The sequence below is a fragment of the Condylura cristata genome, unplaced genomic scaffold (assembly GCF_000260355.1).
Source record: "Condylura cristata isolate star-nosed mole 26May11 unplaced genomic scaffold, ConCri1.0 scaffold00008, whole genome shotgun sequence".
NCBI classification, from domain to species: domain Eukaryota; kingdom Metazoa; phylum Chordata; class Mammalia; order Eulipotyphla; family Talpidae; genus Condylura; species Condylura cristata.
The window spans coordinates 63475494-63488211 of NW_004567109.1; the positions used below are offsets into that span (position 1 = coordinate 63475494).

Below are 12718 nucleotides of genomic sequence, written 5' to 3' on the forward strand. Positions count from 1 at the left end.
AACAACAACAAATTTTGGCAAGGATGTGGAGAACAAGGAACTCTCCTATACTGCTGGTGGGAGTGAAAACTGGTCCAACCACTATGGAACGCTGTGTGGAGGTTCCTTAAACTGTTACTGGGTAGCCCAGAGTGGACTGGGCTGCCTGTCTGTGGGGCCTCACCCGCACGCTGACAATTCAGTTATACTGCAGGTACACACAAAAAGGTCACTAACGGATTTATTTACAAAAGGGGAAAGGAATAGGAAACAACCCAGGGAAAGAGAGCGGGATACAACGTAAGTGGAATACCTTACCGCTACGCTGACTGAACACACAGAGTCACGAGATCAGGAGAGCTGCTTCCCTAGCGAGAGAGCGGGAGAGATGCAAGCGTGCCCTATTTATCCCCCAAATGTCCCAGAATTCATTCCTGCTAGCTCCGCCCTTGGGTCCTTGCAGTTCTCTCCCTGGTACTGCTGGGAGTTGTAGTTTCCAATCACTGGAGTAGTGTGTAGGGTCCAGAAAGCCAGAGTAGAAGGTGGAGTCCATAAGACTCTGCAGAGTTCCTTTAGGATATCCTTTCCCTTAACAAGACTACTAAAAATGTAGCTTCCATATGACCCAGAAATTCTATTCTTAGGAATCTATCAAAAGAATACAAAAACATTCATTCAAAAGGATACCTGCACCCCTGTGTTTACTGCAGCACTATTTACTATAGGTAAGATAAGAAAACAACTCAAATGTCCAAAAATAGATGGCTGATCAAGAAATTGTGGTATATATACACGATGGAATATTACTCAGCAATCAAAACAGATAAATTCATGCCATTTATGCCAACATGGATGGAGATGGAAGGGATTATGCTCAGTGAAATAAGTCAGAAGGAAAAATAAAAATATCAGATTGTTTCACTTATAGGGGAATATAGGGGGACCAAATATGGGATCAGAGATTAACAAGCAACTATTAATCAGAGACAGTCTTCAGGGGAGGGGGAGGATGAGGCATCAACACAGCGGAGGAAATGTGTTCTGACAAAAGGAGCTAGGGTAACAAAGCATGGGTATTGAATTGGTGATGGGAATTCTGCAGGGACTACACCTGAAAGGAGAAAGCATGCACTGTACAAAAAGGAAGAATGATGTAAAATATACATAAAATTAAGTTATGTATAAAAAAATAAAACTGGGAATTTAATGATTTAGTGTGACTACTGTGGATATTAGATTTTACTCTTCCTTTTCAGTACTTGTTATTGTTGCTTTTTGCTTAGAGGTTATCGCGGACTAGTGATTTAAATTATGTGTCTTTTCATGAATTCTCTGCTTGATTAACTTAATGGTAAGCTTAGACAGAGATTTACTTAATAGCTTGTCCTAATAATTCTGCCATTCTCTGCCAAGGGGTCCTTTATATGTGCTGGAATGCCAGTCCAATCCTCTGCCAGACTATAATTCTGCCTTCACTTACTGCTTGTGCAGAGCCTCAAACTCAGCCAGAAGAGAGAGATTGAGTCTCTCTCAGATCTTTCCTGGACATACACACAGTCCTGAATATGCATGAAACTTCTAGATGCCCAGGAATATGTTGGAGATTTAAAGAGCCCCTTCAGATACTTCATTCCCTAGATTTTCACTTAAGTTTTTGTGTCATCTTTTTGTTTGGTTCAACCGGTATCTCTGCCTCAGGCAGTTATGATGTTAAACAATTGCTGCTGAGTGTTTTGTCTGGGGATAGGACTTTTCCATGTGAGTAAGTTCCACATGAAGTCAGATAAAGCAAGACCGGTGTACAGGGTTTTCCAAGAAGCTGCCAGGCAGGTCAAACAGTGGCAATTCTCTGGGCATGAGTATATGGAGAGCTCTGAAATTGTTCTTCTAGTGGCTATTTCTTTCCAAAGTTACTATGGTTATAAGGCAATGGGATTCAAAAGTAACAAGAGAAAACTACTACCAAAGTAACATACAGCTTCAGAACTACCCTTGCGAAATGAAAGAGAAATTAAGACATGCCCAGATAAACAACTGAGAGATTTCATCAACTAACAGACCTGGTCCACAAGAAAAACTAAAGCAAGTCCTTCAATCTGAAATGATAACACTAGACAATAATTTAAATCAAGGTTGACTGGTCTTAGGGTTACCATGGACTGGGGAGATGGGAAAGTTTAAATGTTCATTGTTCTTAGCAAGATTCACACATTTTTCTTAAATCCACATTTCTTGGGTTTTTGTAAGTTTTTCCTTAATTTCCCAGAGTTCTGAAAAGGTCATTTTTTTCAAAGGTTCTTAGTCTTCCATTGTAGAAGTGCTTCTTCTGCTGGATTTCCAGAAAGGATTTCTTAGGGTCAGGGTAGATTAAAAAATAAAACAAAACTAGAAAACCTTAGCATTGAAAATGCCAGTTAAGGCTGGCAGCTGTAGAGATCTGGTGAGCACTTCCACTTGTCTTTCAGCTTGGCAAAGGCACTGGCCAAACAGCATTTGACTATTTCTTCCTTGAATCTTTCTGTACCCTAACCCTTTGCTCACCACTTTCTATGATTCTTCTTTCTTTCTCCCTCTTCCCCTTCTTTCCGTCAACAAGCAATAAAAGACCATCTCCTGAGTGCCTGGGAGATGCCCGAGTGCCTCCAGCCCCAGTCCATGCTTTGGCAGAGGAGAGAAACATGTTGGGGGTAAGAAAAGTACAACCAAGTGTGGAAGTGCCAGGACAGGGGGAGGTATCTGGAATTATGGAGACAGGGGAGAGCGATGAATGCTCTTGAGGAAAGGAAGGTCTAGAAGGCGACCTCAAGTTCTCTAGAAAGAGGACCCTGGAGGGCAGTGCTTGGCTTTCCTCAGCTGAGCAATGGGCCAATTATAAGGCGAGAATTCATTCATTATGGATAGAGATTCATAAACATTACAGGGCCAAAGAGGCCTCTTCTAGGCAAAGGATTCCTTTGGGAGCCAGAGAGGAAACCTTCTTCCTTCCACAGGCAGCAGGGGCAGCTTTATCTGCAGGTCTGTAGCAGCCTCAGAAGACATCTCAATCAGACAAGGTCTCACTGGGCAAAAATAGCTTTTCTCCCTGCATCACAGGAAAGGACCTGGTTTGGGCAAGGGAAAGCATGTGTGTGAAATTATCTAGAAATGAATAGTGGGCCCGGCAAGGCTAATGTGAAAGGGACATGTGCTCTGTGCTGCTCACACTATTCTCAACAGCCAGAGTTGGCCATGTGTGAAAGGGCAGCCAAGTGAGGGCCACCCTTGCCCAGCAGTTGACTGTAGACAAGAGTCTTCTAGTGAAGCCTCACTTTCCTTACCTGCCAAGTGGAGATAATTACTTGTACTTATCTTGCAGATCTCTGTGAGAGTCCCCTGAGATGAAGGGGTTGAGAGAACCCAGTGCTATGTCTGAAGCCCAGGAACCCCTTATCTTTGACTTTACAGTGTTGTAGACTGGAGTTGTAATTCTAATGGGTTTTTGAAGAAAGTCAATTAATATTTTCACTCCTCTATACTTTGTCCTAAAAATGCCACTATGTATTCTCCATCTCGTCCAAAATGGACATTACAATAAAAGACAATAACAGTTCTTATGAGGGTACAAACAAGGGCTGAGTCAGGAAGTGTGTATCTGGTGGGCCATTGGGACAAGGGAGTGATGACACACCAAATTCAGAGTAAAGGGATGCCCAACCATCAAACACAAACAGCCTCTAGCTTCTGAAGTCAAAGCAAACACAGCGGGCATTTCCTGCCCGGAAGCTCTAGGGCATCTATCAGGAGCGCAGCTACAGCAGGAAGCAGACATCACACGCACATGGTGGAGTGATGGGGGCCGGAGGGGGGTGGGGGAAGGAAGGAGCAAGGAGCCCACAGCCAGTGCCAGAAGAAGAGTATGAGGTCCAGGGAGAATATGTCTGTTTTCCTTCCCCTTGGTCCAGCCGGCCTAAGGTCCTGTTGGGGGTGGGCACCGCTGATGTCCCTATCATACCTTCCTGCTTGTGAAGTGGCTTAAGGGTGAGCATTCATTCATTCACTATTAAGTGCACTTGAATTGACCAGTCCGCTCTGAGCAGGGTGCTGAAAACTCGGGCAAAGAAAAGGTGTTTTGGAGGAGGTATTTGAACCAGACATAAAGGACAAAGAGTAATGAACTTGGGCAGGGGAAAATGCAAGTGTGGGCTCAGTGGGAGAGTCCTGGACACCATGGTGAAGATGGAGGGGGGCACGGTGAGAGGACAGGAAAGGGTCCAACATGCCCTGAGGAAACTGACTGGGACTCTTTGGGGTGGGGTGGGAGGTGTTTGCACAGGGAAGCAGATTGCCATGGTGCTGGGTTCTTTCTAACCTTGGACTTGGCTGGAGGCAAGGAAGGGGGAGTCTGTAACAACAGAGGGGAGCTGGAGATATGATGGTGGGAGACCATGGAGAGAGAAGAGGGTGAGGGGCAAGGGCAAGTTCAGTAAAAAGGCAGGTGGAGTCCTGTCGAAAATGCATAGAAGTGGTTCGAGCTGTGGGAGGAGCACAGGCCAGTGGGGAGCCAGGGATGCGATACTAGGTGTCGAGGAAGATGGGGGTCAGAGATGACTTTGGTCGAGAAGATGTCAGTGGTGTGACTGAAAAGAGACCAGAGGGCTGGGAAGAATCGAAGGCAAGGGGAAGGATGGGGGACGGTGGGGGCACTTCTTAGGGAAGCTCTACTGGGATGTGCAGAGTGCATGCATTTTGGGTGACATGGCGATAGCAGGACAGAGTGATAGAAAAGTGTGCAGGTTGCAGGTTGGAGGCCCTGAGAGGGAAGGCCAGCCCCAGTCTGGGGACACACAGAGAAGGACACCCTGTCCTGAGGAACCCAGGTGGGGTCCATGGGCTTGTGGAATCATCACCAAGCCTCACGTGAGGAGGCTGTTCAGAGTGGGAGGCAGGGGTTGGAGTGCTGAGGCTGATAGTAAGATCTGCGGGGAGTGGGAAGGGCATGGGGGGCAGTGTCTGGAATTGTATGTGTCAGTTCTGGGCACTGTTGTCTGGTGGAACTGGCAGGGAGATGAAGATCTAGACCTTTTCTGGGTGGTTTGGGGACTGGCTGGCCTGCCCCGTAGTCAAAGGAAGACTCACAATTTAGATTTAGGAGCTAAGAAAATAAGGGACTCACCAGGATCACCTCTTCTTCCAGGTTTGCCACGTCGTCCAGGGGGGCCTAGACCAGAAAACAAGGAGGAACTCGTTGAGAAAGCGAAGTCCGTGGGCTTGGGCACATCCTGCCTGCTACCGGCCCATACATGCTCCCAGCAACCATGTCCTAGGCAGCCTACTAGTAGGCTGTCCCTCACTGCTGCTCTCCAGGCCTCTGCTAATAGCTCATCCTCACCCCCCACACCCACTCAATTATCTGTTCATTTATTCATTCACGAGTCCTGCCCCAATCAACAGGAATTACTACTTGGGAACTCAGAAGAATCGGCAGCTGAGAAACTTCAGATTTGTGAGAAAAATAAGATGTCAGATGGGACTTAAATGACCTGTCTGAAAGCCCCGACGAATAATTGTTAATATTAAATGAAACCAGAGACAACACGGACATAAAGATGCTCCCTGGCATGTCAGATGCTTAAGCTCAGCAGTGACTAGCGTTAGCCTCTCCATCTACCTTCTGTTCATCTCTCCCCCCATACCTCCATGGAGATTTATAATTTTCTCATGATTTATGACAAATAACTTGCTCACCAAAGCACATTCTTCCTGGTTTCCTGCCCTTCATCCACACGCTTTTGTCTCACTGAATTTATGATGCGCACTGTGCTGCCTCTGCCTTTGACCCCCTGCTCTGTCTGTCCCTGAGGCCCGAGTGACATGCTGCTGAAGGAGAAGGTCCTGGCATGGAAACACCTGGACTCAGGGGTCTGGACCCAGTCCTCAGCTCCTGGAGGGACCTGGGAGTTGGAGCCGAGGCCTCACTGGGTCCTCTCGTGAGGAGCTCCTGCAAATGTCCTGATGCTCCTTTGCTTCCTCCCCTCTGTCTCTTATCCCCCATCCTCCCTCCTGTTTTCCCCAGGTGCCCAAGGAGACAATAAGAAAAAATGAATTTTATACTCTGTAGCAATTTTAAAAAAGATTTATTTTACTTATTTATGCATACAAGAACTGGGGTACAGGCCAGAGGTGTGGGTGTGAGAGGATTCATCAGAGACCGAGTTGGGAGCAGAACAGGCAGATCTATTGAAATACACTGCTGAGAGGAGCAGCAGGTGAGACAGGAGAGGTCTGCCGCACCATATGGCATGGACATTTGCACCATGTCTCTGGCTGGAGATGGAACTCACACTGCAGTGGCCAGCGATAGTTTGATAGCACTGAGACTTTAATCTCTGTACTACCAGGAAGGCCCTCAGTTGCACTTTAAAGTTGCACATTTAACAGCTGTCTCTCTGTCTTGTCCACCCACTGTGCCAGGCCCTGGTCTTGGCCCCGAGGCAGCAGCACAAAAGGCTGTGACTATATTGCAAGCACCGATTTTTCCTGTAAAAGTCAACTTTAAATCCCTTAAAAAATTCACAGAGGAGAGGCAATGACTCAGGTCCAAGTCAAATGTCTTTCCCTTTTCCTGTCTCTTTTTTTCAAGCAGAAGACGGCATACGAGATGTCGAGCAGTGACTGGAGTTCAGACGTGTGCTCTTCCGATCTGTCGTGGCCAAAATGCACATCTGAGGCAGATTCATTGTGTGCCCTGACCTGGGGACTGGGACAGGATGGAGAAGCTGCTGCATCCCTGTGGGAGCTTTCTGAATTTGTTCTCAAAGAGGTGTCCTGGGGGGGAGGAGGGAGAGACTCAGAAAGAGAGAGGAAACTGCTCTGGATAGGGAGTGGATTCCCTTTGTGCTATTAGACTATAAAATCTTTGCAAGCCTGGATGTGAGGTGAGAATAAATAGCCAGGCTTGTGGACCACGGGCTTGAGATCAGGACTGTTAAACAAAATGAAAACATTAAGAACATGCCATTTATTACACCCTGAATTTATGATTAAAAAATTAAAAACAATTTTAGCCATTTTTTTAAGTACAGCAGTGTTAATTATATGTATACTATTTTACAGTGGATTTTTAGAACTTTTTCATCTGTTAAATTTGAAACTTTTTTTCCCTTTGAACTTTTCCTCACCGTCCCCAGGCCCTGGCAACCACAATTCTACTTTCTAAGAGTATGACTATTTCAGACATGTCACAGAAGTAAATCATACAGCATTTGTCTTAGTGTGTCTGGCTCAACTTCACTTAGCATAATGTACTCAGAGTTCACCCACGCTGCAGTATGTGTCAGAATCTTCTTCTTTTTGAAGGTTGAATAATATTCCATTAATTGTAGAGAGCACAGTTTCTTCATCCATTCATATGTTGATGGACACTTGGGCTGCTTATAATACCTTGGCTGTTGTGAAACTTGCTTCAAGGACATGAGTGTGCAAATGTCTGTCAAGATTCTGTCTTCAATTCTTTTGGATATATGCTCACAGTGCTACTGCTGGGTCATATGATAATCCTGTTTTAATATTTTGGGGAATGGTTCTTCCTCAAAATGTCTTCTAGTCTCACTATTTTACATTCTTGCTAATGGGGGCATGAAAGTTTTAATTTCTCCATATCTTCATTAACATTTGTAATTTTCTGTTTCTCCCCCATCTTACTGGGGATGCGTTAACATCTCACAGTTTTGGTTTGTATTTCCCTCATGTTTAGTGATGTTGAGCATCTTTTCAAATAGTGACCAGTCATTTGTATATCTTCTCTAGATAAATGTCTACTAAAGTCTTCTTAACTGGGTTGTTTGTTTTGCTATTTATTTGTAAAAGTTCTTTATGTATTCTGAGCATTAACCTTTTATCAGCTAAGTAGTTTGCAAACATTGTTGTGTTGAGCGTTTTTTTTTTTTTTTCTGTACAGAAATTAAATTTAATGTAGTCCCATCTATTTTTGCTTTTAAGCTTTTGAGCTCACTTTAATCTTTGGGTTATGGCTGTATATGGTGTAAGGTAAGGGTCCAACTTCATCCCTTTGCACATGGATATCTAGTTTGCCCAGAACTTTTTGACAGAGAGACCGTCTTGTCTCCATTTTGTAATCTTGGCACTTCATTGAAGGGTTTGCGATATGAAGTGATGTACCCAGAGCTTTGAGAGCAGAGCTCTCGACTCCCCCTTCTCTAAATGCACAGTTACAGAGTCTCTGATTTCTCCTCATAGTAGGTGCAGACCTGGAGTTCTGTGATAGAATCATGCTGGAAACCCACTATGCTGCCCTGGGGAGGCCAATGTTCTGGCGCTCCGTTAATAGATAGTTGTCCAGGCAGCATGGGATGACCCTCCTCAGCAGGCATGAGGGTTGCCGAGCACACAGGGCCCATGGGGCTGAGGCCGAGCAGCCTGAGGAGGACTCCTGGACGGAAGGGACTAGGTGAGAAAGAGTGAGGCTGCCACTCACGAACCCCTCCAGAGTCCAAGCCAGACACTGGAGACTTCTGCACGAGCAACTCACAGATCGGCACTCCTTATACTTTATGGGTTTAAAACGTATGAAGTACCTCTGGGCCCATGATCTCAACTGAGCTGCTTGGCCATCTGCTTCCAGACATCCCCACAAAGTATCACAGCAACATCTGAGGCCTGTCGTGGCCAAAATGCACATCTGATCTGCCGGCTCCTCAGTGGACTGATGGCACCTGAGAACCGAGTGAGTGGCCTGGTGTTTGGCCTTTAGCCTCTTGGGGCACTTGTGTTTTCAGGGACAACAGGGTGTGGGAACAGGAGCCCCACTGACACTCTCGGCATCATGCTTTTCTGGTTGAGGAAGGGAGGTCTAGATTCTCCACACAAGGCCCAGCAAGGCAGTCCTGGCTTCTGGGCTCTCACCAGGCCACACAACCTGTGCCCTAATGAGCAAGGCCACTTGCCCAAGCGGGAGACAAAACCAGACTCCTACGAGGTCTGAACCTATGGCATCACCCTGGTGCTCTTGTGATGTAAAATGCTCCATCTGTGTAACTGAAGCCAGATGAAGGAAATTGCCTATGCTGAAGTGGTTGAACAAATGGATTTGTCTGAGTGGTTTTCCTTGGTGGCATGGTCAAGCAGAAAGCCCAATGAAGAGGACATTGGTAGGATGGGCAGTTGTCAAGGCAGCATGGGATGACCCTCCTCAGCAGGCATGAGGGTTGCCAAGCACACAGGGCCCATGGGGCTGGGGTCGAGCAGCCTGAGGAGGACTCCTGGACGGAAGGGACTAGGTGAGAAAGAGTGAGACTGCCACTCATGAACCCCTCCAGAGTCAATCCAAGCCAGACACTGGAGACTTCTGCACGAGCTACTCACAGATTGGCAGCTGGCCAGCTGTTTTTCTGAGACCCATAAGTAAGTGTTCAACTGTCTCCAGGACGATGCCATTGGCAATGTGCAAAACCGATTCTGCCTCCCAGTTCCCCACATGTTCCCCCTGCAGGGTTCTCGTGTCACTTAAATGCAGGTACCCCCTGTACTCAGAGAGCCAGACTGGTACCACCTGGGAGCTTCCCCTCTGCACCCATCCCACCTCCACTCCAACAGAAACCCCTTCTTTGTCGGCATCAGGCACTCTCCCCACGCCCAGTCTCCTCCTCTCCAGCCATGTCGGATTTCTTCTTCCTCACAGAAGGTGGGGTAGGATCTGGTGCTGTTTGCTGAATGAAGGAGGTGATCAGGGAGGGGATGGATGGGTAAGGAAACTTAGCCCTCCTCACCATCTCCTGGTGACCTCTTTTGCTGGCTGGAATGGCTGCCACCCGGCTGCAGTGACCTTTACTTATCCTATTTGCCCTGAAACAAACCACTGACCTCAGCGTAAAATTCCTATGGGAAAAATACCATGTCTCTATGACAATTTTTTGAAATTTCCTTTGAGCAAATTTTAGTTTACGTTTTTCTTTTTAGTTGTGTTTAGGAGAGGATAATCCACATTTTCCTACGATGCCATATTGTGGGCCAGCTGACCGCCATTCTCTTTAAATGTTCACTTGAACAAGATCCAGGGCTTCCAAGAGACACAGGGCTACCTGGTTTGATGGGCACAGGGCACTCAGATCTGGGTGCTTTTTGCCCTCCTTTCTCTCCCACTGAGAGGACAGAGGTGGCAAGACCAAAGGGAGGCCCGGGGGCCGGGGATAGTGCCATGGCTGAGTTCCATGCTGACGGTGGGGCTCTCCTGCTGCAGCTTCTGCAGATGTAGAGATTGGGCACACCTGAGACCTGACTTGGGGAACCTGCAGGTGGGGAAGGTAGGAAGCATGCGCTGACACAAGTTTCTAAACCATCAGATACTCAGGATCAGTCACAGGCAGTAACCTTGGTTCAACATCTAGCAGGCACTGGGATGGCTGCTCATCCAGCAGACATGAACTTGGGAGCCTCTGTGCTCCAGGCTGCTCATCCAGTGAGTTTGGCTACCACCCTGACAGCCCTCTGCAGAAGGTGTTCAGTAGAGACGGTTTGCAGCCAGGTTTTAGGGAGTCCTTCATGGTAAGTTTGTGGTTCCTAAGGTATCAGAATCACCAACAGGGGAGAGGTGGTTCCTCTGGATCAGACAGAAGAGCAGACAGGATGCGGCCCTCTACCTAGGCCGGCTCTGGCCTGGCTCTGGGACAGCTCTGCAGCAGATTGCCCTGGCCTCTTGGGATTAGCCCGACCCTGGCGGAGCTAAGATTCTGTCTCCAAACAAACAAAACCAGACCCCCAGCAAGTGGTTTGCTCTGGAGTTTTCTTCTTGCCTAGTCCAGGTTTTCTTCTGCCTTTCTACATGGGAAAACCCGTCTGCCACGGACTCAGACACTCAGCTTGTCCTAGAGGGCACTAAGGAGTCTGTCCTCACCACCTGTCACACATAGATAGGGACACTTAAGCTGTGAGAGTGAGGACAGTTTTTGCCCAAGATGTGGCTGAAAAAAATGGCCCCAACATAGTCTGCAGATGATGCAGATCAGCTCTGGGCATTGTCTCCACCTTTGTGGGGCCTCTCATGGTGCTGGGTCAGAGGCTGGCAGCTTCACAGTGGGTGCTGCCTTGGTGGGGTCTGTGAAGCTTCCTGCCAGAGGCTGCAGGCAGCAGACACCAGCAAGGTGATGACGGTGCAGGAAGAGAAAAGATGACTGATACAGAAGCTATTTACTTAGAACAAGTTACTCAAGCTCTCTGAACCTTAGGTTTCCAACCCATGAGGATAAAAGGTTATGGGTGGTGGCAACTGCATATGCTGGTAGAATTTTTTAAGCAGATGAACTAGCAGTGGACATACCAGCTTGGGGGAACAAAAGAGATGCCTACTTCGGATCCTAATAAGTGTCTGGCTGGAGCGTCCTCTGGGCCATCAAAATCTGGGGTCTTTAGGTAAATGGGTTGCTTGCCCCCCAGGTGGGTAAAGCCTGAGAAACTTGGCAGCAGGGGGCACTTCGGAAACTGTGTGTAGGGCACGAGTTGTCATTTACACCCTGCTCTTGAGTCTACAAAGGCCTGGCCAGGCCTTTCAAATGGTCTGTCTGTGGACCTGGGGATCATGATGCAGAGGATTAGTCTGGGAACAGGAATACTCAATGAAATCCTGAGGTTTCAGGCACAGCATGGGCTGGCAAAGGCTCCGGCTTGCTGCTAAATGACCTGGATGCCTGCAACAACCATCTGAAAATTAAATAGCTCCAGGGAGGATGGTTTTCTCAAGCACTTTTGAAGCCAGACAAAATGGAACCATTTCTAACTCGTAAAAATCTCATCGCTGATTGGGCTAGAGAACTCGTGCCACTAGCTCCAAAGGGGGCCCCGGACCCCAACAGACTCTTCCAATACTTGCCTTATCAGTGTGTTCTCACAAGCTGGGAGACCTGTCCAGCTGTTCTGTGTCGGGGTCAGCCTGCCCGAAACCCTCCCTCTCTCTGTCCCCCTGGGCGCCACCAGTCACACAGCCCTGGTCCCTCCCTCGCCCTCCCTCCCGTCAGTCCCTAAGGGCAGGGGCTTTTGTATAGTTCATGTAGTGGAAAAGTTGTAGAAAGTGGTTTAATCCCTCTTCATTCCTTCCTCCTTACATACTGGGGAAACTTAGGCCAAGGGAAGTCAAGAAATGCTTCCAGGCCCAACAACTAAAAGGTGGGGAATAACCCAAATGTGCACTAACAGGTGAACAAAGCACAGAATAGCCACACAGTGGCGTATTACTCAACCTTAAAAAAAGAAGGTGATTCTGACACATACTTTGATAGGGATGAGCCACGACAGTATTATGCTAAGTGAGATAAGCCAGACGCAAGTACAAATAGGGTACAAGTCCCTATTGGGAGTAAGAAGGGAGTAAGTCCCTTAGAGAGTAAGGAATTCATAGAGGGTGGTGGCTGCAGGGGCTGGAGCAGGGGCAATGGAGAAGTGTTTAATGAGGGTTATTTTGGTTTCGCCAGACTGAAAAGTTGTGGAGGTACATGGTGCATATCGATGTGAACGCACTCAAGGCTCCGACTCACTTAAGAATGCTAGAAGTGGGTGTTTGCTTCGGCAGCACATATACTAAAATTGGAACGATACAGAGAAGATTAGCATGGCCCCTGAGCAAGGATGACATGCAAATTCGTGAAGCGTTCCATATTTTCACTAATTGGGAAAACATTTTCTCACACAAAAGTAGCGATAAAGGACTGATCACAAAAATATACGGAGAACTGATGAAACAACAAAAATAAAG

The 12718-nt window shown here is 47.3% G+C and overlaps 1 protein-coding gene across 1 annotated transcript in view; it reads right to left on the reverse strand.

Annotated features, from left to right (window-relative positions):
- The window catches only part of COL23A1 (collagen, type XXIII, alpha 1), a 305502-nt gene that overhangs the window by 75525 nt on the left and 217259 nt on the right, over positions 1 to 12718 (reverse strand). The window contains exon 2 of the mRNA XM_012722702.1: positions 5132 to 5176. The gene's annotated coding sequence lies outside the window, so the exon portion shown is untranslated. The remainder of the gene's footprint in view (positions 1 to 5131; positions 5177 to 12718) is intronic.